The sequence below is a fragment of the Leptopilina heterotoma genome, unplaced genomic scaffold (assembly GCF_015476425.1).
Source record: "Leptopilina heterotoma isolate Lh14 unplaced genomic scaffold, ASM1547642v1 Lhet_103, whole genome shotgun sequence".
Classification (NCBI taxonomy): Eukaryota; Metazoa; Arthropoda; class Insecta; order Hymenoptera; family Figitidae; genus Leptopilina; species Leptopilina heterotoma.
The window spans coordinates 442111-467885 of record NW_025110818.1 but is presented as its reverse complement, the minus strand read 5'-3'; the positions used below and the strand labels follow the sequence as shown (position 1 = coordinate 467885).

Here is a 25775-nt window from a genome sequence, read left to right as displayed (position 1 = left end):
ATATAATAGAAGAGGAGAGAGAAAAACGAATAAGAACGAGGGAAAAAGAGACAGAAAACGAAGTTAGAAGAGAAGATAGTTGAGTCTTTTGACTTTAACATTGCCGAAGACCGGTAAAGGAAGCAACGTCATTGGTCGGACAAGAGAACCAGAGATGAACCACCAACACACACACACACACAACTTGAGAGTAACAGAGAAGAGAGATAGAGAAAGAGAGAGAGACAATTCTCCAGTCTTTCGTTGGCCGTCAAACCGAAAGGTTCTCTCCCGGTTCTTTCATTAAACAAATATATTTATATAAATTTTTTTTTAAATTTTCAAACATTTTATTCAATAAAAAAATATTTAAAAAAATTCAAAACTTGGTTTAATTTTTTTTACAAATTAGTTTCTTTCATATTTGTAAATTAGTATAAAAAGAGACGCTTTTAATGTGACTATAATATGGAAATTAAAAATAAATTATGAAAATTAGAAAAGTGTTATATTTTCAATGGTGATATTTGGATAAGGACTTTTTATCCCTTCTATTAAGAGGTATTTTTTTAGAATTATAAAATGAAAAAATCCCTGCGCTTGAAGTTAGAATTAAAAATAATTATCATGTAGTTTGTAATTGGTACCGTTTTGCAACAAATTGTCCTTTTTGGCAAAATATTTGCATTTTGCAATCTATTCATTTTATTCCTTATTTAGACGCTTTTCGGATTATTTACAAAATTAACAACCCTAGTAATTATTATTTATCTATTTTTAAGTAAGAATTTTTAATTAGAAATTTTTTTGTTATGATAAATAAAAGAGTATAATAATTAATAAATATTTTTTTAATTAAACAAAAATAGTATAATAATTAAATTATTTATTTCTTATTTAAACAAAAATTATGTATTCATTTATGTATAAATAAATAAGTACATAAATAATATTAATTGTATAATTATTACAAATCATTTATTTAACTATTTATTCTTATTCACAAATAAAAAAATAAATAACAATTATCTATAATTATCATTAGAATTGTTTTTCTTAATTATTTATTAAGGAAGACATTTATAATAATTATTTAGTATTAATAGTAAAAATAACTAATTTTAATATTACTATTTTATTTAATTGGCTATTAACTAAGAATATTAGTTAATATAATATATTATAACATATAGTTTTCCAATATTTATTATATAATATAATTAAATAATATTTTATTAGTTAATATTATAATATATAATAATAATCATATAATATAATAGTTTATTAAATAATTATAATAATAGTGATAATAATATTAATCAATCATTAAATAATATTGTTAAACATTCTTAATAATTTAAAATAAAGTTGACAATATAAATAAATATTAGATGAGTTAATAATTTAAATTAATTATTTTAACTAAATTAAATTATTTAAATGCTTTTATATATTAATTACATAAATTATAAAAATAATTTTTAAAACTTTCAATTTTTGAAATGTTATTTTTTTAAAAATAAAAGTTGACTTTAAAAAAAAAATTCTAAAGAAAAAAGCGAAATTTGATAAAAGAAGATTAAAGGAAAAAGGGGAATTTATATACAGCCTGTTAGTTAATTCAGTTTTGGTGAAGATTATTTGGCTATATACCTGCGACTCTTCGTTTTATTTCACATATCTAATTAAGTCTCTCGAATGGACTCCAAATAACGCGATAATAATAAATGTTAATCTTTTTTTTCATTTTAAAAAGCACAAGTTGATTTGAATTTGTGAAGCGAGAAAGAAACGGAATTTTAACATCCGCGTGTGTCATGAATATTATCAAAATACAAATTATAATACATTTTTATATACGCATAGATATATTCGTATGAAATTTTATTATATAAAAATGCGCAATTTAAACACCTCCTTTTTTTTATTTTAATTTTACATTTATTTAGAATTACTTTTTTCAAATTTAAATTTGTATTTACTTTAGATATCAAATTGAAAATTATTTAAATAATCTATTATTTTACTTATTTATTATTTACGTCATAATTAATTTGATATTGTCGATTTTTAATCAATTTTCTAAATTTACGGTTTTTTAAACAAATTTTTGCAACTTTGTTTTTAAAAACAAAAATTTACTTGCAGTTAAAACTTTTTAGTTAATTTTTAATTTTTTCCAGTAAAAGAAGAATGTGTATTTTTATTTAAAATTTGATATAATATATTAATAACAATTAATAATAATAAAAATTTTATAATAAATAATTTATTTTATTTAAATGTCTAATTCTTTTAAAATATTTATTAATAGATTATTAATATTCTCGTCCATATTAGATAAATAAATATATTAAATAATATTAATTAATTATTAATAATAATGTCAAAAGTATTGATAACAAATAATTACCATTATTAATACTGATAATAATAAATGTGACGCGTTCTCAAGAAAGATACTTAAGAAGCAACAAATTTTAGGTTATGTTCAGAATTTTTGAAGTAAAAATGCAGAAAGAGAATTAATTACTATTACAAATTAATAATTTTCAAGTCTTCGTTACATAAAAAATATTCAATAAAAACTTTTTTCAAATTTAAATAATTAAAAAAGAACTTTTAATCAAGATAAATGTAAAACAAACATAACCTATAAATCTTCCGTTTCTTAGGTACCTTCCTTGGGAGCGTGTCACAAATAATTAATATTAACAATTAATAAATTATTAATAAATTAAATAATTAATATTAATAATTAATTAATAATAAATTAAATAATTAATATTAATAATTAAATAATTAATAATAATAATATTAACAGTAAATTAATAAAAATATAAATTTTATTTCATACGCAATTTACTTTAGAAAATCTTAAACAGAAAATAATGAATTTCAAAAAAATTTTGCGCACGCGTCGATTGATTATGTTTATTATTTATTTTCGCGCACGTGCCAGGAAAAATAATTAAGAAAATAAAGAAAGGTCCTTGCGTTCGTATGCATTATACGAAGTTAATTAAAATAATTTTAATTTCAATTGTTCTTTTTTTGCAAGTATATATATAATACTATATCGTGCGCACAACTTACTAAGTCGAGTGAGTGAGAGAGAAAGAGAGAATGTTCATTTTCACTTGTATTGTTGAATAGCTTCAGTCGCGACCTTGACAATGTGTCAGTTAAGTAAAGGCAAGGCCGATTCTTATATGAAGCAGACAATTTGTTTCTAATTAGTTTTTTTTTTTTTAATGGAAATCGTTAATTAATTTCTATTATTTTTTTGCAATGAAAACTATTTCTTTATGCCAAATAATGAATCAACAGTGGTTTTGAACCAAAAAAAAATTTAAGTCACGTTAATCTAATTGTACATAAATAGTAATAATTAAAAAATAATAGTGTAAAATAATAAAAAATATTAAAAATAAAAAAAACAATAGTAATTAGAAAAATAATTCATACTTATATAAAAAAATAATAATTACAATTAAATTAATTATAATTAATAATAAATATAGTTAATTATAATATTTAGTTAATTACAATATCGTAAATATTTTTTTTTAATAATAATAATAATAATAATAATAATAATAATAATAATAATAATAATAATAACAATAAATTAGTACCTAATATTATTTAACGCCTTCGTGAAAAAAAATCGGAAAATCCATAAGGATTCGAACCCTGACATTGCGCGAAGCAAATTGAGAAGTTTTAGCACACTAGACCAAAAACTTTTTTTTCTTTTTCATTTATTTTTTACCAATACCATTTCTAATAAATCAGTAGTAATAATAATTATGAAAAAAGTTAGTATTTAGTTCGAATGATGAGTAATTAAAATAATTAAATGCAAAAAAGTCTAAAAATTTTTAGTCCTTCAACAACTTTCCTAAAAGAATAAAACACTTAATTCATAAAAGTGTCAAAAGTTACCTTCTATTTTTCTCTTTTCTTTTCTTTTTTCTGTTGTTCGTTTGGGGACAAAAGACGATTGTTAAAAATTGCGAGTCGCGTTTTTTACGACCCAAAAAATGAAAGAAATTCAAAATCGATTTCTGAAGGAAAGAAAGAAAAAAAAGAGCGAGAGAGAGAAAGCGAACATGAATTCTCGGTCACGTGAAATTCTCGAGGGTTACTCTTTAATATTCAAAACGTGGAATGTCCTTTTGTTCCAAAGTTCTGATTTTATCGGTGGCACTGTTAACTGATTGCAATACATGCCTCTTGCATTAAAGAGCCAGTTATAAGAAAAAGAGAGTGAGATTTCGGACGCATTGTACTCGTTCCCGAAAAATTTACCGTAGATTTCCCGCCCTGATAAAAAGAAATGTCACAACATCACTTTTTTTCTTTTATTTCTTTTTTTTTCATCCAATCAAGCGAATTTGCTGATAAAATTTTTATTTCTATAATGAACGTCCGTTCATTAAAGAAATAAAAATTAAATTAAACTTCATTATGATTTTACTGTTAAATAATTAAAAAATAACTTTTAATATATTTAAATTAAAATAAATTTAAAACAAACATTAACCTTATAATTCGTTTACTTCTTGCTTCTTAGGCGCCTTCCTTGGGAGCGCGTCACTTTATATAAGGAAGTAATCCTAATCTAATCTAAATTACAATATTTTTTCTCTGGCTCCTTAAAAATTTCTTTTTTAATTTACAATTATTTAATTGTAAATTAAAATAGGAATTTTTAAGGGGCCAGAGAAAAAATATTGTATTTGTTTTCCCTATATAATGACGCAATAAATATAACTTTTGTAACTTAAAATTGAAATATATATTCTCGAGGAAGAACATTTAACGGAATTTCGATATAAATAGACATTAGGAGGAGCGTGGTGTATGCAGTACATTATTAAATTGTAAGATCTTGGTGGGTTTTAACATATCTATTCGCGATGTAAGCACTCGATATACCAGGATGTTGGACATTATGAAAGTACATTTTAACGTTGTAGTTGAAATTTTCCCGATGAAATGTGTATATATACACATATTGCCATAATATCTTGTGGTCGCTCGATCGTGAAATCGTTTAGTTTCGTTCCTTCTCTCCCGCATCGTGGAAAATAAATTATTACATGCAGACTATTGTTTTTTTTCTTAATATTTGTATATTTGTATGAATTAAATAAAATTCATCCTCTTTGTAATTGTAATTATTATAAATTCGTGCAATTATTTATATATAAATATTAACGCCAACGAAACGGTCCCCTAAAAGAGGAGGGGGGGGCGTTACGTCACGTTAATATTTAAGTCAAATTCGACGTAACTATTATTATTAATATTACTATTTGAATCCTTTTTTTTTTATTTTTTACACTAAAAGCTACTTTTTTCCATGTTTAAGAATTTACATTACTTTAAATTTGTTAACAGTTGAAATAAAAAAATTTCAATTATTTTCAGAAATCTTTATAAAATTCTTCGCAAGAATTCAGTTAAAAAAAAAAATAATAAACTTCCCAAGAATTCAATTATTTTTAAAAAATGTTAATAAAATTCTTTTCAAATATTCAATTATTTTTCTAAATAAAAAAAAAAAATAAATAAATAAATAAATAAAAAAAAAAAATAAAAAAAAAAAAATAATAAAAATAATAATAATAAAATTCATCGCAGGAAATCAATTATTTTTAAAAATTTTAATAATAATCGTTGCAAGAATTCAATTATTTTTATAATTATATTGAAACTCATTGCAGGATTTTAATTATTTTTAATACAATTTTATATGAATTTCGCAAAAAACGCAATTATTCTTAAAAATTTAAATAAAATTTATTAGTGAATAAATCTTAAATTCTTATTATTGAAAAAAATTCTTCGAAAAAATCCAGTTATTTGAAAAAATTTGATGTAATTTGTTTCTTAGAGTATAATAATTATTTTAAATTAATTTTTAATTACTTTTCTTAAATGAATTCAATTATTATCAAAAATTTTAATGAAATTCATGACAAAATTTTAAATATTTTCAAAAATGTTGATAAAGTTCTTTATTAGAGTTCAAATTTAAGAAATATTCAATTATTTAAAAAAATAATTTATTTTTGTATTTAAATAATTTCATTCTCGTAGAACTTTCTAATGAGAATTGATTTATAATTGAATAAAATAAAATAATTAAAGTTATGAATAATTTTATTTATAAATTTCAACATAAAAATGATTGAATTTTAAAAGAATTACTTTTGTAATTTTTAGAAATAGTTAAATTTTAAAAATGTAGTTAAGAAATTATAAAAAAAAATTGAGTCGTCAAGTTTAATCTAGTAATAATAATTATTAGTAATAATTATTATTTAGTAATAACAATTAATTGTTCGTAAGGAAAAATGATGATTTTCTGCTTTAGAAGCGTTTATGCTCTATATATATGTAAAAACAAAACGGCGAAGACCTACTTTTTTTCACCTTCATTTTTTTTACCACCCAAATGTAACGAGTTTAATAGTTTTTATGTAAATTTTTCTTCATTTTTAATCTTTCATCCGGAAATTAAATTGGTTGGAAAATTACACAAGAAATGAATGAAAAATAAAGAAATAAAGGAGAATATTTGGATTTTTTATTCAATTATTTTCCCAGGTGAAATTTTTCCTATTTTATTACGATTCTCTCGCGATGGCTATTAAATTTTTATCACTATAAAATAATTAGCACAAGAAAGAAATTTAGTTTAGAATTAATTGAAAATTTTTTTAATTCAGTTGAAAAATAATTTAAATTATTTCAAATTAAATTTAAAATTAATTTGAAATTTAAATTAAAAAATTTTAATTAATTTGAAAGACATATTTTTAAATAAATAAATAACTAAATTTGTAGCATAATTTTAAAGTTTTTACTAAATTTACTTAATTTTCCACTACAGTAAGAAAAAAAAATATATTATTAATTGTAAGTTAATTTAAATTTTTAACTGAATTTCAATTTTTCTTTTAATTCTAAATAATTAAAATTTTTTTTTTTTTTTTTAATTGTAAATAATTAAAATTTCTAAATTATCTCGTGTGGGGGACAAAAAATAAAATGTTTCATTTTGTTTATATAATAATAAATTGCGTTTATTTACAGCATCACGTTGGGGGTCCATTTTTTTCCTCCCTCCCCCCTCCATCACCTTCACGAGTATTTAATAAATTTTTGAGGTAAAAGTGTTTTGTAACATCTGTTTCGTACGTGATATTTAATTTTAAACTCTTGTAAAAAAAAGGGTAGTCCATATAGTATGCGAAATAAAGGCTTCCCATGGCAGCTGTTATTACAGATGGTCAATACACCTGCTGATAAATATATTTTCCGCGTTACTTTATTTTTAGTTGTCAAATTTTTTATATACAATATCCTCCTTTGTCGAGAGTATTTAAAAACATTTTTTCCCCTTATCTGATGCTTTTCTAAACTCTCAATCTCTTTGAACTAAGATTTCTATTATTGAATAGATTTATTATTTATTATAGGATTTTATTAAATAAAATTTATTATTTTATATCTGAGTACCTAAATATAAATTATTTGAAATATGTAAATAAATAAATAAATATTATTACTATTATTATTATTATTATTATTATTATTATTATTATTATTATTATTATTATTATTATTATTATTGTTATTATTATTCTAATAAAGTTTTTAAGGGAGAAAATGATGGTTTGATTTCTCCACTTGAGAACGCCAAGGTCGCCACCAGGTGGCGAAAAATCTGATTTTGACAATTGACCTGACATCTAGCGGTGACATTGACCCAATATGAAAAGTTGACAAAAAAATAGAAAGTAAATAAAAATATAAAAAATTTATAAATAGGTATATAAAAAATAAATAAAGATACAAAAAAAATATAAAAAGTAAAGTAAATAAATAAATTAATAAATATATATATAATAAAATAGAAAAATTGATATAAAAAATGTAAAAAAAAAATATTAAACTAAGTGCAAAAAAATATATGAAAAAATGAAAATAAATACATAATAATGAACATATAATACATGGATTTGATTATAATAAGTAATAATAATAATAACAATAATAATAATAAACAAAAATATAATGAATACAAATTTATTTATTACTATTATTAAATAATAAATAATTTTTAAAAGTTAGTATAGTAAAAAAAAAATCCCCAGTAAAACAGACGAGTACAGATAATTATTGATACTATAAAATGTCCCTAGTGGTAAATGTAATTCTTTCTTTCTTTCTTTTTTCTTGAAACGAGAAGAAATATATTCCGATGCGCAGAGGAAATTGTTTACTTATGCAAGAGACGTGTAAACTTTTTTAAATTCCTCATTTGCAGTGAGTTTTATGTTCCAAGCTTTGCTTAGTGTGTATACTCTCTCGCGGGGTGCACTCTCTCATTGCAAATCGAGCTTAACGCCTCTTTAAAGTTGCTTTCTAAGCCAGGCATTAAAATTCCAGTTGGCGAGGTAAAAAAAAAGAATTTATGGTTACGTTAACCCAGTAGACCGTAAAATAGTGGCATCTATATTATCTTTCAAACCTGCGAGTCTTTGATTGTCCTATAATAAAAGCTCTTCCTTCCTTCCTTCCTTTCTTAATATAAAATCGTATTTTCCCGTCCCCTGATTTTTTTTTTGCAAAAATTTCTCGAAACATAACCTCTAAAATTAAGGTCGATTAAGGTGACTCTACAGTGGGTTTAATATTAAAAATTGGAAATTAACCCAAAAAAAACAGGTCAAGAATTTTGTCCAAGTTTCATTGAACTTTGAACCTAAGTTTACAATTCAGGTCGTTTAGGGTAATTCTACAATGAGATTAATGTAATTGAAATTTAAATAAAAATAAATAAAAATAAAAGAAAATTAAAATACAAGTCAAGGGGTAAAAAATGGTCAAAATTTAGATTATTTAGGGCGATTCTACAGTGGTATTAAAATAGTTGAAATATTAACCTCAAAAAAACATTAAAACAAGTCAAGAAGTTAAAGAACTCAAAATTTAGGTCATTTAGGGTAATTCTACAGTGGGCTTAATATTAAAAAATATAAATTACCCAAAAACAGGTCAAGAATTAAATCGAAGTTCGAAATTTAGGTCGTTATGGGTAATTCTACAACAAGATTAATGTAATTGAAAAGTTAACCTCAAAAAAATTAAGATACAGACCAAGAGGTAAAAAAGGTCAAAATTTAGATTATTTAGGGTGATTCCACAGTGGACTTAATGCCAAAGCGTAAAAATAAATTCAAAGTACAGGTCACTAGATAAAAATAAGTTTAAAATTTAGGTCACTTAGGGTTATTCCACAATGGTATTAATATAATTTAGGTCATTTAGGGTGATTCTACAGTGGGCTTAATATTAAAAAATAAAAATTACCCAAAAACAGGTCAAGAATTAAATCGAAGTTCGAAATTTAGGTCGTTATGGGTAATTCTACAACAAGATTAATGTAATTGAAAAGTTAACCTCAAAAAAATTAAGATACAGACCAAGATGTAAAAACGGTCAAAATTTAGATTATTTAGGGTAGTTCTGCAATGGGCTTAATAAGAAAGCGTGAAAATAAAATCGAAATACAGGTCAAAAAGTAAAAAAAAGTTTGAAATTCAGGTCGTTTAGGGTTATTCCACAATGGCATTGGTAATAATTCAAGCCATTTAGGGTGATTCTACAGTGGGCTTTATATTAAAAAGTGAAAATTAACCTATAAAAACAGGTCAAGAGTTAAAAAAACCGTCATTTAGGGTGATTCTACAATAGAATTAAAATAATAACCCGAAAAGATTCAAAATTTACTTGTAGAGGTAAAAATAAACTTAAAAATTGAATCATTTAGAATCATTCTACAATACGTTTAATGCCAAGGAGTAATTGCTTTAAAACAGTTAATGTTTCCAGTTAAATTCGATTTTATAATCATAATTCTAATTTATGTAAATTATCATTATAATCATTATAATTATTTAAATTTTAATTATAAATTATTTGCATCATAATGATTATTTTTTATTTGAATTTCTATTTTTTTTTCGTTTGTCGTAATAAATGTAATAATCCCTTTTGTTGGTTATAATTATTTGTTTCTTTAAGAAGGTGTTATTCGATCCTAATCAAATGAAATTCATTTTCGTAATACCCTCCACCACCTACGTGTAATCGATCCGCTCATATTTTCGCCCACCTGGTTACAAACTTTGACTGAGAACCCTTTTTGAAGTTTAAGATGTCAGGTGGAAGTCGTAATTCACATTTACTTTTTTTTCTTCTACACATTACAAAATTCGTTTCTTCTCTATTTTTGTTTTTCAACGAATAAATTTTCAATGCTCGAATAAATAAAATTGTGTTTGAAATTTTGTATTTCAAATAAATAAAACTGCTTTTTTTTCATTCCACAACTTGATAAATTAAACTTCAATATTCAATTATTTTGTATCGATGATTAAATTTTTTGATAATTTACATTTTTTATATAATTTATTAATATTATTTACATAATATTGTTTACATAATATTATTTACATAAATATTATAATATTTTATAATTATAAATATTATTAATTATATAAATTATTATATAATTATATAAGTAATTAGTAAACATTAATTGCATGAACTTACTTACATACCCAATTTCGTTGCTACTCGGAGAGTCGGGGGTCGAAATTAAAATTCACACCTGAAACAAAAAGAAACGTTTTAATTAGAAATTTATAATTTTTTCCATTCCTATTTTTATTTTCTTTTTTTCGCACAGAAAATTTATACATTTATTTCTTAATTAGCGAATTACTTTTACTTTGTCAATAAATAAGAGGATTATGTAGCATTCGATAAAAGAGAAAATGAAGAAATAATTTCCCACGGTTATTAATTTATGAATTTGCGGAAAACTATAGATAAAATATAAATTGAAATATATATATATTTATTTATTATAAAAGAAAATTTATTTTGATTAACACTTTTGGCCTTTCCCATAAAGTTGATTAAAGAATTTATTTCACAATATCGGAACAGTTTTGACATAACATAAAGATTAAATAATCGAGTTTTAATCTCATGAGTCAAGATAATGGTGTTTTTTGAATTTTTACTGAGTCTTTTGCTTTCTCTCTCTCGCTCTTTCCTTTTTGGGTTTTTTTCTCTCTCGTCATTAATGGGTTATAGAGAACAAAAGTTCATTAGAGTTGTAATGGTAAACTGCCTTGCAATCTTGTAGGCCGTTTTTTGCCTCACTGCGTGCAATGTGTTTTATCTTCGTGCACAGCAGGGATGTGCAAACATTAGCTCATCCTACTGAGAAAAGGGTTCACTTGAAACCTTTCAAGTTTAAAAGTTATTTGAGAGGATTTTAACGATTTTCTTCCTGAAACATTATTTTTTTTCTGGAGGGGATCAATCGTGATGGAACACACTTTTTTTTAACAATCTAGTAGTGGTTTACTCAACGTTATTCGATAAAAAAAATATTTTTTTGTTTGCTGTTTTATCGATAATGTGTTTATTTTGTTGGGAGGAAAAAAATTTTTCATTTGGGTTTTATTTTAGTATTCTGTTAAGTATTTGTGGAAGACATAAAAAATAAAAGAAACAAAACAAAAAATTTTGCATAAAAAACTAAACAATAACACTAAAAACCAAAAATAAAAACAAAACTTAAAAAATAAAAGAAAAAAGAAAAGTAGAAAAGCAAAACAAATACAAATAAGAAACACAATAAATAAAAAAACAACCAAAACAAAAAAATAAAAACCAAACACAAATAAAAGTAGAAAAGATACTAAAACTGTGATCCAATTATTATAGCACTTGCTTATTAACTTTCAGAATTTAATTTTATACCTAAATATTCTTTTAAAAAAAACAATACAAATATTTTTAAAATAAAATCTGGGTGCTTGTTTAAGATTCATTAAAAGAATATTAAAACATTTAAAGTATTTCAGAAATTATATTTATATTTTTAATTAAACAAGGCAAACTCAAGAATTTTTTAACTGATTCTAGAAAGTTACTTAAATTTCTTTATTATAAGTTTAATTGTTGAAAAAATAGATTATATTTTAGCGACTTAGACGGGAAAGATGTTTATTTATTAACTGCAATTACTTACAAAAAGAAAAAATTATTTTTGTCACTAAAAAGTAGTATTTTACATAATTTTTAAAAACTCACCTATATTCTCCTTATCCTTATTTTAATCACAAAATTTTTTTCACTTCTGATCACTTATGATATTTTATATATACTTTTTATTGCTTTTTCACTTTTTATCATCCCATATTTTAAGAATATTATTAAAAATGATGAAGAATATTTAAGAAAAAAAACACGTGTTCTTCACTTTGTAATCTGTAATACTCTGTAATATTCATCATGTATAATACTCGCACTGGACCACGTGGAATAAATTAGAACCTCAAAAATGCGCGCGCACAAAGATTTGAAATTATTTCAGCCAATAGCAACCGTCATCATTGTATTTCAACCAATCACGACCGTCATTATCGTATTTCAACCACTCGCGACCGTCATCATGTCATTTTCACAACCAATCAGGACCGTCACTCTCAAACTCCAGCCAAAAAAAAAAATAGGCGTTTTTCTATTAAGTGGATTCTATTAAGGACTATTAAGGATAAAATATAAATATGAATATTTTACATAAACATAAAAAATTTATATCCAAAACCTTTCAGAAAATAATTTCTTACTAAATATTTCGTTCTTTTGAATTTGTGAAGGAATTTGTCAATTTTTTCCCTTCTTTCCATTTTTTTCCAGTTTTCTTTTTGGTTTTTAATTAAAAAAAAAAGAAATTGAAGGAACAATTATATTAGCGAATGTCAGGCTCATGACATCCGGGAAAAGATCGAACAAGTTACCTTATTACTTTTACGTAAGGTATATTAACATGGGAAATATTTATCTGCTGTTTATGACTGCCAGCATGCAAAAGCGAATGAAAAAAAAAGTTTAGATGCAAGTCAGTAATCAGAGGGAGTGAGAGAGTGAGAGAGAAAGAAAGAAAGAGATGTAAAATAGTGAAATAGGCTTGTTTGAATTTAATCAACAATTTTTTCCTTCTGGGCAACTCTTATATATTAAAAGATGAATAATCATCTTCTCAACTTGAGACACTTATGAAATGTCCAATTGAATATTGCTGCTACTCATGAAAATTGAATGCGCATTAACATAAATTTTCTCTCTTCTTCTTCTTTTTTTTTGCAAAAGCGATCATTCACAATATTAGAGAGAAAAAAATTTTTCCAACAATTTGCAGCACTTAGTATTTAAATATATGTTTAGGCATTTAATTTATTTTGTATTTTTATTTGGTATTTACTTGGTAGTTAAATATGATAATTAGTAATAGTATATATAGTTAATTTATTTAGTATTCACTTTGGTATTTAAATATAATAATTAGTATTTAAATTTAAATTATTTAGAATTTAAATAATAAATACTTTAGTCTTTTATTTCGTATTTACTGAATAAAGAATATTAATTTAATTTAAATAATAATAATAATCTTACCGAGCCCGTTTACATTAAATATATAAATAAATATTTTACAATAACATTTCTTTAATTATAAAAAAGTTTTTTAAGGAATAAAATGGTGGTTTGATTTCTCCACTTGAGAACGATAAACTCGCCACTTGGTGACTCTGGTTTTGTCAACTGAACTGCCATCTAGCGGTGACCTTGGCGTTCGCAAGTGGAGAACATCATTTCTATATTGAATTTCAAAATGTTCGTAATTTACTTAATTTATTTTGTATTTTAATTAATATTTACTAAATAAAATATTATAATTTATTTATTTACAATAAGATATTTTAACAATAATAAAGAAATAATAATAAAATAAATAACAATTTATTTATTTTATTTATTAAAACATTAACAGACAGTATTTACTATTAATGAAATAATAAAAATAAATATAATCTATATTCAGTCTAGAAAAAAGAGAGTAGAAACTGGTGGATTTTTAACAATAATTTATAAAAAAAATAATGAAAAATAAATTTTTTTTTTAAAGAAAAGGAAGATTGTGTCGGAAATGCACGCCTCGACAATTAGTTCATTCATTGGAGCATCTAAGAGGAATATTTTCTCGACGCCGCGCCGGAGCACATTACTGAATGCGTGCGCTTTAACGTACAAGTGCGTGTAAGAATAAATAATAAAATTCATTGCACGAGTCACGTACAAATAGTGCCACACACTCATAATGCAAAATACCACATGAATAAGAGTTTACTGAACCAAACCCGCCAATGTTATAACTCATAATACTCAGTCATTAATAGACTCTAATAATTAGTACTTTTTTTATTTTTGTTTTTTTTACAATTTCAGTTAAAAATAATTTACAGTCGTTACTTGTTAAAATTTTCTCTCTAAATTCGAATTAGTTAAAAATAACTAATATTAATTAGTTTATTATTGAAAATAATATTATTAAAAATAACTAATTTTTATCTAACAAATAATTCAGTAGAATTGAATTAAAATTTAATTAGTAGAAAATAACTAATTTATTAATAGAATATTAGGAGCACAATTATTTTGCTGCAAGGAATTAAAGTAAAAAAAATTTTTTTTGAACGAGATGAATTGAAATTTATCTACTCTCGACCTCACAAAAATCGAGGAATTATCGACTACAATATTTATCTATTATTTTATCCTCGGATAATGTAAATTCAATTTGATAATCGCATTTTGCATTGAAAAAAAAAATGACAAATTTTATCTGTTATACTTTCTCCACTCTGTACCACGAGTATTTTTACTTGTGCTTACTTATCTAGAGTTATAAAATCCATTACAGGAGAAAGGAGACTTTAAAGTATAGTGTCACGACTTTTTGTCTCTCGCAAGTGAAGAATGGATATTTTGAAATTGAAAACTTATTATTTAAATAAAAGAAAAAGGAGAAAAAAAATTATAAATATATATACAAATTGGCAATGGGATTAAAAACGATTAGAAGAAGGTTAATCGGTCGTCGCGCAAGAGGGAGATGAGAGAAAATTGACATTAAAATGTTTACTATTCGCAATGTATATAAAATTGAAACGACGAGAAAGAAACAGAGAAGATTTGAAAAATATAGGACAGTCAATTTGCGGTTTTTGTGGAATGAAAATATTTATCTGTTCATCTCTATTTTTATGGAGTAATATAATTGTTGGGGAATATTATATAAAACTTCTTGGCAATCGTACCCTCACGTAAAAAAAATGTTAAAAATTAGTTGAAATTTGTCGAATTTAAAAAAAGATTTCTTTGACAATGAGTCCAATGGACTCATTGTTTAAAAAATCTCTTTTTAAATTCGACAAATTTCATTATTTATTATTTATTTAATAATGATTTATTTATTTAAAATAATAATAATAATTATTATTATTATTTTTTTTGTAGTCGAAAGTGGAAATTATTTTATGTTTTATCATTATTATTATTATCATCAGGTATTATTATTTTTTGCGAATGTGTCGAATATGAGGAAGAAATGAAGAGAAAAAAAAATATTGAAACGTATTATAACGAAACTCTTAATTAACTGATGGCCTCGACCCAGTAAATTATGCTTTGCATTAAAAAGTACGCCCTCGCCGCCCCCCTGCAGATCGCACTTGTAACTTTTAAAGAAAGTACAAAGCTGACAGCGAGTTGTTACGAATAAAGAAAAACCAACGCCTCTTGCGATTCGCTTTTAGTAAAGTAAATGATTGACGTTTTCTTTTCTTTTTTGTTTTTTTTTTTTTTGTAAGTTTCGTTGAAGGTTAATCGTTAACTTGTGAAAGAAATTTTTTTTTGCAAGTTTTTACACGAGACATACAACACACTTAATATTCTCCGCAAGAGGTTGTATTCAATCAATTCGAAATCAGAATTTCCTCCAAGTATTTTTTTTTTTTTTTTGCAAATTAATTATTATTTAATTGAGTTTTTATTTATTAATTCATTTATTTTCTTAATTATGTTTCATGGTAAATTTTTTGAAATTTTTTTGTCAAATTTTGCTGAATGTAATTAATGTTATTTAATTATAGAATTGATATCAATTTCATTGAATGCTTATCGCAATTAGTTTTTTGGTAAAATTCAGACAAAAATTTATTTATTTTATTTTGTTATTAATTTTTTTCTATTGTTTATTATTAATATTTTAGGAATATTATTAAATATCGCAAAAAAAATTTCTACTTTATAAAAACTTAAGATTTGATTAAATCTATCTTATAAAGAATAAAAAAAAATTTTTTTAACTATCAAATGGGAGGAGGAGTTTCATCACTAAAATCTAAAAGTGTTTGCCGCGGGGGTCAACATCCGAGTATTCAAGAGTCTTGGTGTAATTGATATTCATTGAATTGTAAATTTCTTCAAATTTAAAGAGATATAGGAGAAAAAAAGATTGATTTTTCGTCATTGGCATTTATAAAAAAAAAAACATTTTCTTGACTCGTTCAACGAACTTTCGGTACATGCTTCATTGAATAAAATAATAAAAAAAGCTATAAAAGATAAAATAAATAAAAAAAACTATGAAAATAGTAAAAAAAGGAATTAAATATAAGAATATAAGAAATAAATTACATAATAAAAAGATTATACATATTTTTAAAACTAACTGTGAATAAAAATTATTAATTGTTGAACAAAACAAAAAAAGTACAATATAAAAAGAAAGAATTTTTTTCTCGAAAACTAACGGATGATGCAAAAATTTTGGAGTGCAAAAAAAAATAAAAGATTACAACAAAAAAAAGTCTAAAATTTCTATATACATATAAAGTAAAGTCATATATGACTTGTAACAAAGTCCATCCTTATGAAATGAATAACGAGTGTTTTAAAGGTCTATTTTTTGAATGAAAGAAACGATTCTTTCTTCTTAAATGCTTATGAGGGGGTCGATTCTTTCAACTCGTTTTAGAGTTGTTGGTTCATTAAGAATTCCGCCAAAAGCATCAAACACACAAACACACACCCACAAATACTACCAAAAAAAAAAAAAAAAACACGCTCAGCAAAACTTTTGATGAATCAGATTATATTTAATGAAATGTTCTATTCCATCGATTTACTCTCCATCTTTGTGTAATTCATACCCTCATAATATGCTAATGAAGCTGAAAAACCTAAGCAACCACAAAAAATATATATATAAATTTAATTAGACCGTTAGAAATTCCTCGAAAAGTGTATGTATATATATATATAGAGAGAAGTCCACCACAAAATTAATTTCCGTGTTCCGTAATTCTCATTGAATAACTTGAATTAAAATCTCTCACCATATTCCATGGTATAATTAATGAATTTGAAAAAAACAAAACAATTTCTTGGAAAGATTTTAACACATTTTAAGTTTATATATTATATGTGAATCTGATAATATGAAAATTTTATCCATAGAAATATTATTATATTTACATATATATATATAAAAGCATATATATAATATAAAGAGCGAATTAATTATAAAAACTATTTTTAATTCATAACTGTATATTCACTTTTTATTTATTTATAAAATTTATTCGAATTCGCTTTGCAGAAAACTGATAGGAAAACAATTTTAATGAAAAATCAAATAGACCGATAGCGTCAGAGCGAAAAGTTTGTACAATTTTTTGTATTTTTTTTTTATTGGTAATCTAAAGTCATAATAATAAATTTAATAAATTTAATAATAAATTTTTTTTAAAATCTCGGACATTAAAGATAAACTAAATAAATAAAAATAATTATTTGTCATTTTTTTTAACAGCAGGGTTGCCCCGCAACCTGGAAACCTGGAAAACCTGGAAATGTCAGGGAATTTTATAAATCTTGAAAAAACCAGGAAAAGTCAGGGAATTTTGATCGGAATCCTGGAAAATTATTTTTTTCTAAATTTATTGTGCATATTCTTGAAATCTAATTTTACTTAAATATTTCAAAATTAATTAAATTTTAAAAGAGTTGCGTTTACAATTTTCATAAATAAATGAACTTTAAAAGGTTTTAATTCGAAGTTTTAGAAAATTTCAATTTTGAATGAATGAATTAAATAATAAAAATTTCACAGGAATTCTATTATTTACAAATTTTTTTATAAATTTCTTCAAAATAATTCAATTATTTTCCTAAAGAATAACATTTTTTTACCAGGAATTCAATTATTTTCATAAATAATAAAACTCATCGCAGAATTTCAATTATTTTGAATACAATTTTAATGAAATTTCTTGAAAAATGTAATTATCCTTAATAATTTTATTAAACTTCATCAAAGAAATTCAATTATTTTAAAAAACCTTTCTATAATTTATTTATTAGCATTTAATTATTATTGTCAATCCAATTTTAATTTTTAATTTAATTCAATTATTTTAAAAAGAAATATATTATTAAAATTCGTCTCAAGAATTCAATTATTTTCAAAAGTAATAAAATTCATCAAAGACATATTCAATTATAGTCAAAAGTTTAAGAAAATTCTCGTAAAAATTTTAATTATCTTTATAAATAATAAAATTCTTTTTCAGAATTCAATTATTTTCAAAAATTTTAATAAAATTCTTGGCAAAATTTCAATTATTTTCAAAAACTTTTCTCAATTCAATCAAACTTTTTTGCAGAGATTCAATTATTTATTAAAGTTTGTCAAAAGAATTTTTTATTATTTAAAAATTTGTTGATAAAATTCTTTATCCGAATTTAATTTTGAGAAACATTCGATTATTCAGTAAATTATTTATTTTTGTATTTAAATAATTATTGAATTTTTGTAAAATTTTCAAATAAAAATTGATTTCAATATGCATTTCAGTTAAAAATTTAAATAATAATTGAATATTAAACTCTCTAAAGAATTAGTAAAAATGGTTTTTAATTTGAATTATTGACTGACTTTTTGCTTTAGAATTTGCAGATTTTACTAATAAATAGTCGTTTCTACTAATTTAACAGTTAATTTATAATTTAATTTATTTAATTTTAAAAGTAATATTGAATTTTGAAAAGCTTTCAAATTATAATCTTTGAAAGTTTGAATTTTTCATACTTTCAACTGAAAATTGTGTAGATTTATTTTTTTTAAAAAAGTTTAATGGAACTTTTGAAATTATTTGAAGTTTTTATTTTCTAATATATATTTGATTGAAAAATTTCCGAATAATCTAAGAAATTTCGTAAAATTGAATTGTAAACAAAAGAATTTGAAAGTTTTCAAAGAAATTTTTCAAAAATTATTAAAAATAATTAATTTAAAGAAGAGTTTTAGTTAAAAATAATTGAATTGAAATGATGAAAATAAATTTTATGAAGTTACAGTAACAATATTCTTATAATATAAAATAATTATTTTATGAGTAGGTCATTTTTAATAATTAATTAATTATTATAAAACATGAAGATATCAATTGCTCCGAGTCGTAGACTCGGAGTGATTGATTTCCTCATGTTTTATAACTAATAATTACTAATAATTACTAATTTAAATACTAATAATTAGTTTAGTAATTGACTAATATTTATTTACTTATTTATTTAGTTTCACCATAAGAATAAAATAATAATAATAATAATAATAATAATAATAATAATAATAATAATAATAATAATAATAGCAAAAACTACAAGAAATAAATAAATATTAACAGCTCTTACAATAAAAAATAGATGATTGTTGTTATTTTTAATAACAAGTAAAAAATAACAAAAAATAAACAAATGAGAATAATAATTATTCAAAATATTAAAAATAAAAAATTGAAACAAGCGAGCCATATAAAATTATACGTATGAATATTACTAAACAAGTAGGTAACATTTGGCAAATATCAAAACGATTTCGAAAATATAATTCGAAAGAGATAATAATGGGAGATTTTTAGGATAAAAAATTCAAAGTGCAAATAATAACCGCAAAACGTGGAAGTATTTATATTTATAAAGGAAAAGTGCTTTTACTTGTACTCGATGGTAATATATATATATATATATATATATATATATGTACATATAATCGAGACTAGATTAAGGGGGTCATTCTCATTTAAACGGCAGAAATCTCAACATCAATCAATTATAGAGATCTTGAAAAAAAATGTTTATCAAAACATGAAATGCATCTTAAATCTTATATATAGTTTCGACGCCGATTTCAATCAATTCACGTCGTTACTCTATAAACCTCATTTTGATAAAGTACATATTATAACACACATCTAATCATCGTACAAGTGCGATTATTTTGTCTTTATTTTGCGAATTTCCATTTGATGCACAATATAAAGTCAAACGAAAGTAATTTAAAGTCAAGTATATAATGTGAAATGCAAATTGGAAATTTTGAATTTTAAATAAAATAAAATCTCAAATAAAATCTAAAACAAAAAATTAAAGTTAAATTAAAGTTAAATTAATTAATTAAGTAAGTAAAATTAAATTAATTAATTAACGTAAATTAAATATTGGCTCTAAATATTGGCCCCAACAATTTTTTTTGCCCTTAACTTTATTTTTTTAACGAAATAAAACAAATTTCTATTTTGAGGGAGAAAATGGTGTTTTAATTTCTCCACTTGAGAACACCAAGGTCGCCACCAGGAGGCAGGAGAAATTCCAAGAAAGAACTAAACTGCCATCTAGCGGTGACCTTGGCGTTCTCAGGTGGAGAATAACATCTCCATATTGAATCACAAAGATTTTCTTAATTTATAAATAAAGAATAAAATAAATCTTTAATTATGAAATTAAATAAATTGACTATCCGACAGATGGCAAGAAAGTTCGCTACCCACAAACGAGATAGAGTAGCGTTAATTCACAAAAAAAAGAAATATATGTATATAAATAAACCATAATGGCGACTGAAAAGTTTACGCCGGATGAATGATGCTTGAAGATAGTGGTCAAAAGGACTTCTGTGTTTTACCCGCGTTGAAAAGGCATTTTTGCGTCTGCTATACTTTAACATATACGAGAGAGAGAAGCGAGAGAAGCGTGCCCACACATAAAAGGGAGATTTCATCCGTGAAATCGAGACGTCGTGTACCAAGAAAAAGTGATTGGATTCAGTCGGTATACATATATATGTATATATGTGTGTGTACATACATAAACTCGCGTAGGTGGGGTCGAATGTTATGCTAAAGCAACTCCGAAGGACTAACCTAAAAGAAATCTGCAAGGATATCCCTTACAGAATGGCAGATTGATGACTGCTATACTCGACATGCCTTGAAAATATCTTCCAACTCTTTCTCACTTTGTTTTTCCCCCTTTTCTTTACACTTTTCTCAGTACCTTTACTATTATTTATCAAATAAACCTTCACTATTATTTTCATAAATAAATATATTGCAATGCAATATTGTCTCAAATATTTCTAAAAGTTTTAAATTATAAACATTTATTTTAAATCAACAATTTTATTTAGCAACAATAGCAAAATTTTTATTTTGAACCAAATAAAAATAATTTTAGCCAAATAGAAGTTATTTTAACTAAATAAAATTTATTGGCACCAATTAGTTATTTGAGACAAATAAAATTTGTTTCAACAAATTAACAATTATTTGAAGGAATAAAATTTATTTGAACCAATTAAAAGATACATTTAAACCAAACAAAAATTTACTTGAACCAATTAGAAGTTATTTGTACCAATTAGAAGTTATTTGAAGTGAATAAAATTTATTTGAACCGATTATAAGTTATTTAAAACAAATAAAATTTCTTGACACCAATTAGAAGTTATTTAAATCATTAGAAATTATTTAATCCAAAAAAAAAAAATTTTATTTGAAAAAATAAAAAATTATTTGAACTAAATAAAAATTAATTGAACCAATTAACAATTATTTGACGGAAATAAAATTAATTTGAATCAATTAAAAGTTATATTTGAACCAAGCAAAAATTAGTTGAACCAATGAGAAGTTATTTACAGCAAAACAAATTTATTTGAACCAAATAACAATTATTTGAACCAAATAAAATCTATTTAAATCAAATAAAATTTATTTGAACTAATTATAAGTTATTTGAACCAAATAAAATTTATTAACAACAATTAGAAGCTATTTCAACCAATTAGAAGTTATTTGGACCATTAGAAATTATTTTAACCGAAAAAAAATTTTATTTGAAACAATTAACAATTATTTGAATGAATTAAAATTTATTTCAATAAATTAAAATTTATTTGAACCAATTAAAAGTTATATTTGAATAAAATAAATAAATGAAAATTTATATAAACCAATTAGAAGTTATATTTGAACCAAATAAAAATTTATTTTGAACCAATTAGAAGTTATTTTAACTAAATAAAATTTATTAGCACCAATTAGAATTTATTTGAGACAAATAAATTATGTTTGAACCAATGAACATGTATTTGACGAAAATAAAATTTATTTGAAGCAATTACAATTTTTATTTGAACCATATAAAATTTACTTTAACCAATGGGAAGTTATATTTGAATTCAATCAAATTCATTTAGATCCAAATAAAATTTATTTTGTACTAATTAAAAATTATTTGACGGAAATGTAATTTATTTGAATCAATTAAAAGTTATATTTGAACCAATTAGAAGTTATTGTACCAATTAAAAGTTATTTAAAGTAAATAAAATTTATATAAAGTAACTAAAATTTATTTAAAGTAAATAAAATTTATTTGAACATATATTGTAAGTTATTTGAACCAAATAAAGTTTATTAACACCAATTAGAAGCTATTTGAACAAATTAAAAGTTATTTGAACCATTAGAATTATTTAACTGAATTAAAATTTATTTGAACCAATTAAAATTTATTTGAACCAATTAAAATTTATTTGCACAAATTAGAAGTTATTTGAACTAAATAAAAGTTATATTTGAACCAAACAAAATTTACTTGAACTAATTAAAAGTTATTTGCACCAATTAGAAGTTATTTGAACTAAATGAAATTTGAACTAATTAACAATTATTTGAAGGAAATAAAATCTATTTGAACCAATTAAAAGTAATTTGAACGAAAAAGAAGTTATTTGAACCAAATGAAAGTTATTTGAACCAATTAAATGTTACATTTGAACCAAATAAAATTTATTTGAACCAATTAAAAATTATGTCAACTAAATAAAATTTTTTTGAACCAATTAGAAGTTATTTGAACCAAATAAAATTTATTTAAATTTATTTAATTTTAGGTTTAAAATAAAAATTCTTTCCCCGCATATTTAAATCCTTCAAATAGAAAAATTTGTTATTTAAACGTACCAAAATATATTAATATAATTATATAATCAAATTGGCATAATATAATTTATATAATAAACACAATTACTGGAAGCAATAAGTAATAAATATTAGGATGAGTCAAAATTTTCATTTATTAAAATCAAATAGTAAAAAAATTACGAAGAAAAGTTTACGGGAATAATTCAGTGATAATCTAAATAGAAATTAATTCATTCATGATTCGATAATTAATTCATATTAAAACGTTACGAGTAGCCGGAGCTATCAACGCGGTTAAGAGCAGCCTCATTAAAATAGATTGACGCCATATTATCAATTTTTTTCTCTATTTTCTTTCGCTAGGTATGTTATAATTATCAGTTTGTAAATTGTACATTTTTTTCTTAGTAGAAAAAAACAAAAATAGAAAGGTATATATATATATATATATATGCCTATAAAATACTCTTGAGTATTTGGTGAATTCGTAAATTAAGTTTCAAGCTATTCCTCTTTTTTTATCAACTCCTACTGTTTTCAGTTAATGGCAGGCCTCAATTTAACACATAATTATTATATTTACCTTTCTGTTTCACTTAAATCAGTATTCCAGTAACCTTATTTATCTGGTCCTTTTTGACATTCGTAATAGCTCGACCGAAATGCGGTTAAACGTCATTAAAAGTCTCAAAATTAAGGCGCACGCGATCTCTTCTTTTTTTTTTAAGGAAAAAAAATACTTCCATCAGATTTGTTCGATTTAATTAAAAATTAATGCTTTCTCTCTCCCTCTAATGGTTTACTGATGTATTCGAAAGAGAAGTTTCATTTGTTTCGAGGATTAAGTGTAATTAATTAAATTGAATAATTATCATTTTAATATTTTATTTTATTTGGTGTGCAGTAGTCTTAATCGATAATTATAATTTTAAAAAGGTAGCTTTAAAACTGAAAAAAGTACTCTCTAAATCTGAATTAGTAGTTTTCTACTAATGAAATAGTGCGGATTCGTTTACCAATTGAATTAGTAACTGTTTTTACTAATTTCTAGTAGTTTTTTTTACTAATTATTAGTAGAAAATTTACTAATTTGAAATAGTAAAAAATTCGTGCTACTAATTAAATTAGTAATTTTCTACTAGCAATTAGTAAAAAACTACTAAAAATTAGTAAAAAAAGTTACTAATTCAAATTGGTAAACGAATCCGCACTAATTCAGATTTAGAGAGTAGTAAAAAAAATAGCAAATCGAAAAATTAAATTTTACCATTCAATTTTTTAAAATAATTGCATTCCTGAGAAGAATTATTTTATTATTAATAAAAATAATTGAATTCGGATATTGACAATTTTATAAAAAAATTTTTTAAATAATTCATTTTTCGAAAAATTTTATGAAAATTATATTTAAAATAATTGAATGTTATTAACAAAAATTATTACAAATTTTTTTTTGTAAATATATAATTGAATTCTTTTGGGAAATTTTTAATTAAAATTGTATAAATTGAAATCCATTTTTAGATATGTTACATATATTTATTCTTCAAGAAAACGTAGAAGAATTCTTTTCTTGTTCCATTTTTTCAATTAGTTACCACTCTGTAGTTACTAGCATCCTTTTCTTTTATCTATAAAATACAATTCATACATTGAAAAAACAGTAATAATAATTTATCAATATTTTTTTGAGAACAAAAAAATTATTTATTGTTCCAATACACTGTTTACTTAACATTATCAATAAATTGCACAGAGAATTAATACAAAAAATGTGAATCAAATCAAAAGTTGAATCAAAATTTTTGGTATCAATTTTATTCGCACCTTGATATCAATTTGATACTTTCAAGAAAACTGTGAATTTTACTGAGTATAGACTATTTGCAACAAATTGAATAGAATTACCTGATGAACGACTAGGAGGCGGTGCAACTACAGTTAAAGTACAAATAGTTAGTACAAGAACAATTGTCAATGTTAAAGATTTCAACATTTTTTTTTCTTTTTGTTTACTTTGACGTAATTATTTTTTCTTTAAAAACAGATTCAAAGGGAACCAATGAAATAGAGAAAAAACTGTAGACGAATATTACTAACGAATTTCAATTCTTTATATACCTATACTCTAATTGCATCTTAGGAGGGGGTTGATAAATTTATGGACACACATTAGCGTCATTTTCTTTTTTGCTTATCGTAACAAATGGCTCTAACTATCAAATAAAAATAATTGGACAAGTTAATGATCACTTTTTATGCATTTTTGGCAAAAAATAAAATTTAAAAAAAGAAATTAAATAATTAGTTATATTTAATTGATACGTGAAGGCATTGAGTAAAGAAATGTATAGTTTTAAAATTTTATTCGCAAAATAGAATTTTTATCAAATTTTTTTTTTAATTTTACTTAAAAATATAATTATTTATTTATTACATTAAATTTTTGTTTGTAAAATACGATTTTTATTTAATTTTACTTCAAAATATAATTATTTATTTATAATATATTTG

The 25775-nt window shown here is 22.9% G+C and overlaps 1 protein-coding gene across 1 annotated transcript in view; it reads left to right on the top strand.

The window, feature by feature from the left end:
• The window catches only part of LOC122501268, a 162740-nt gene that overhangs the window by 93358 nt on the left and 43607 nt on the right, over positions 1-25775 (top strand). The window lies entirely within an intron of this gene.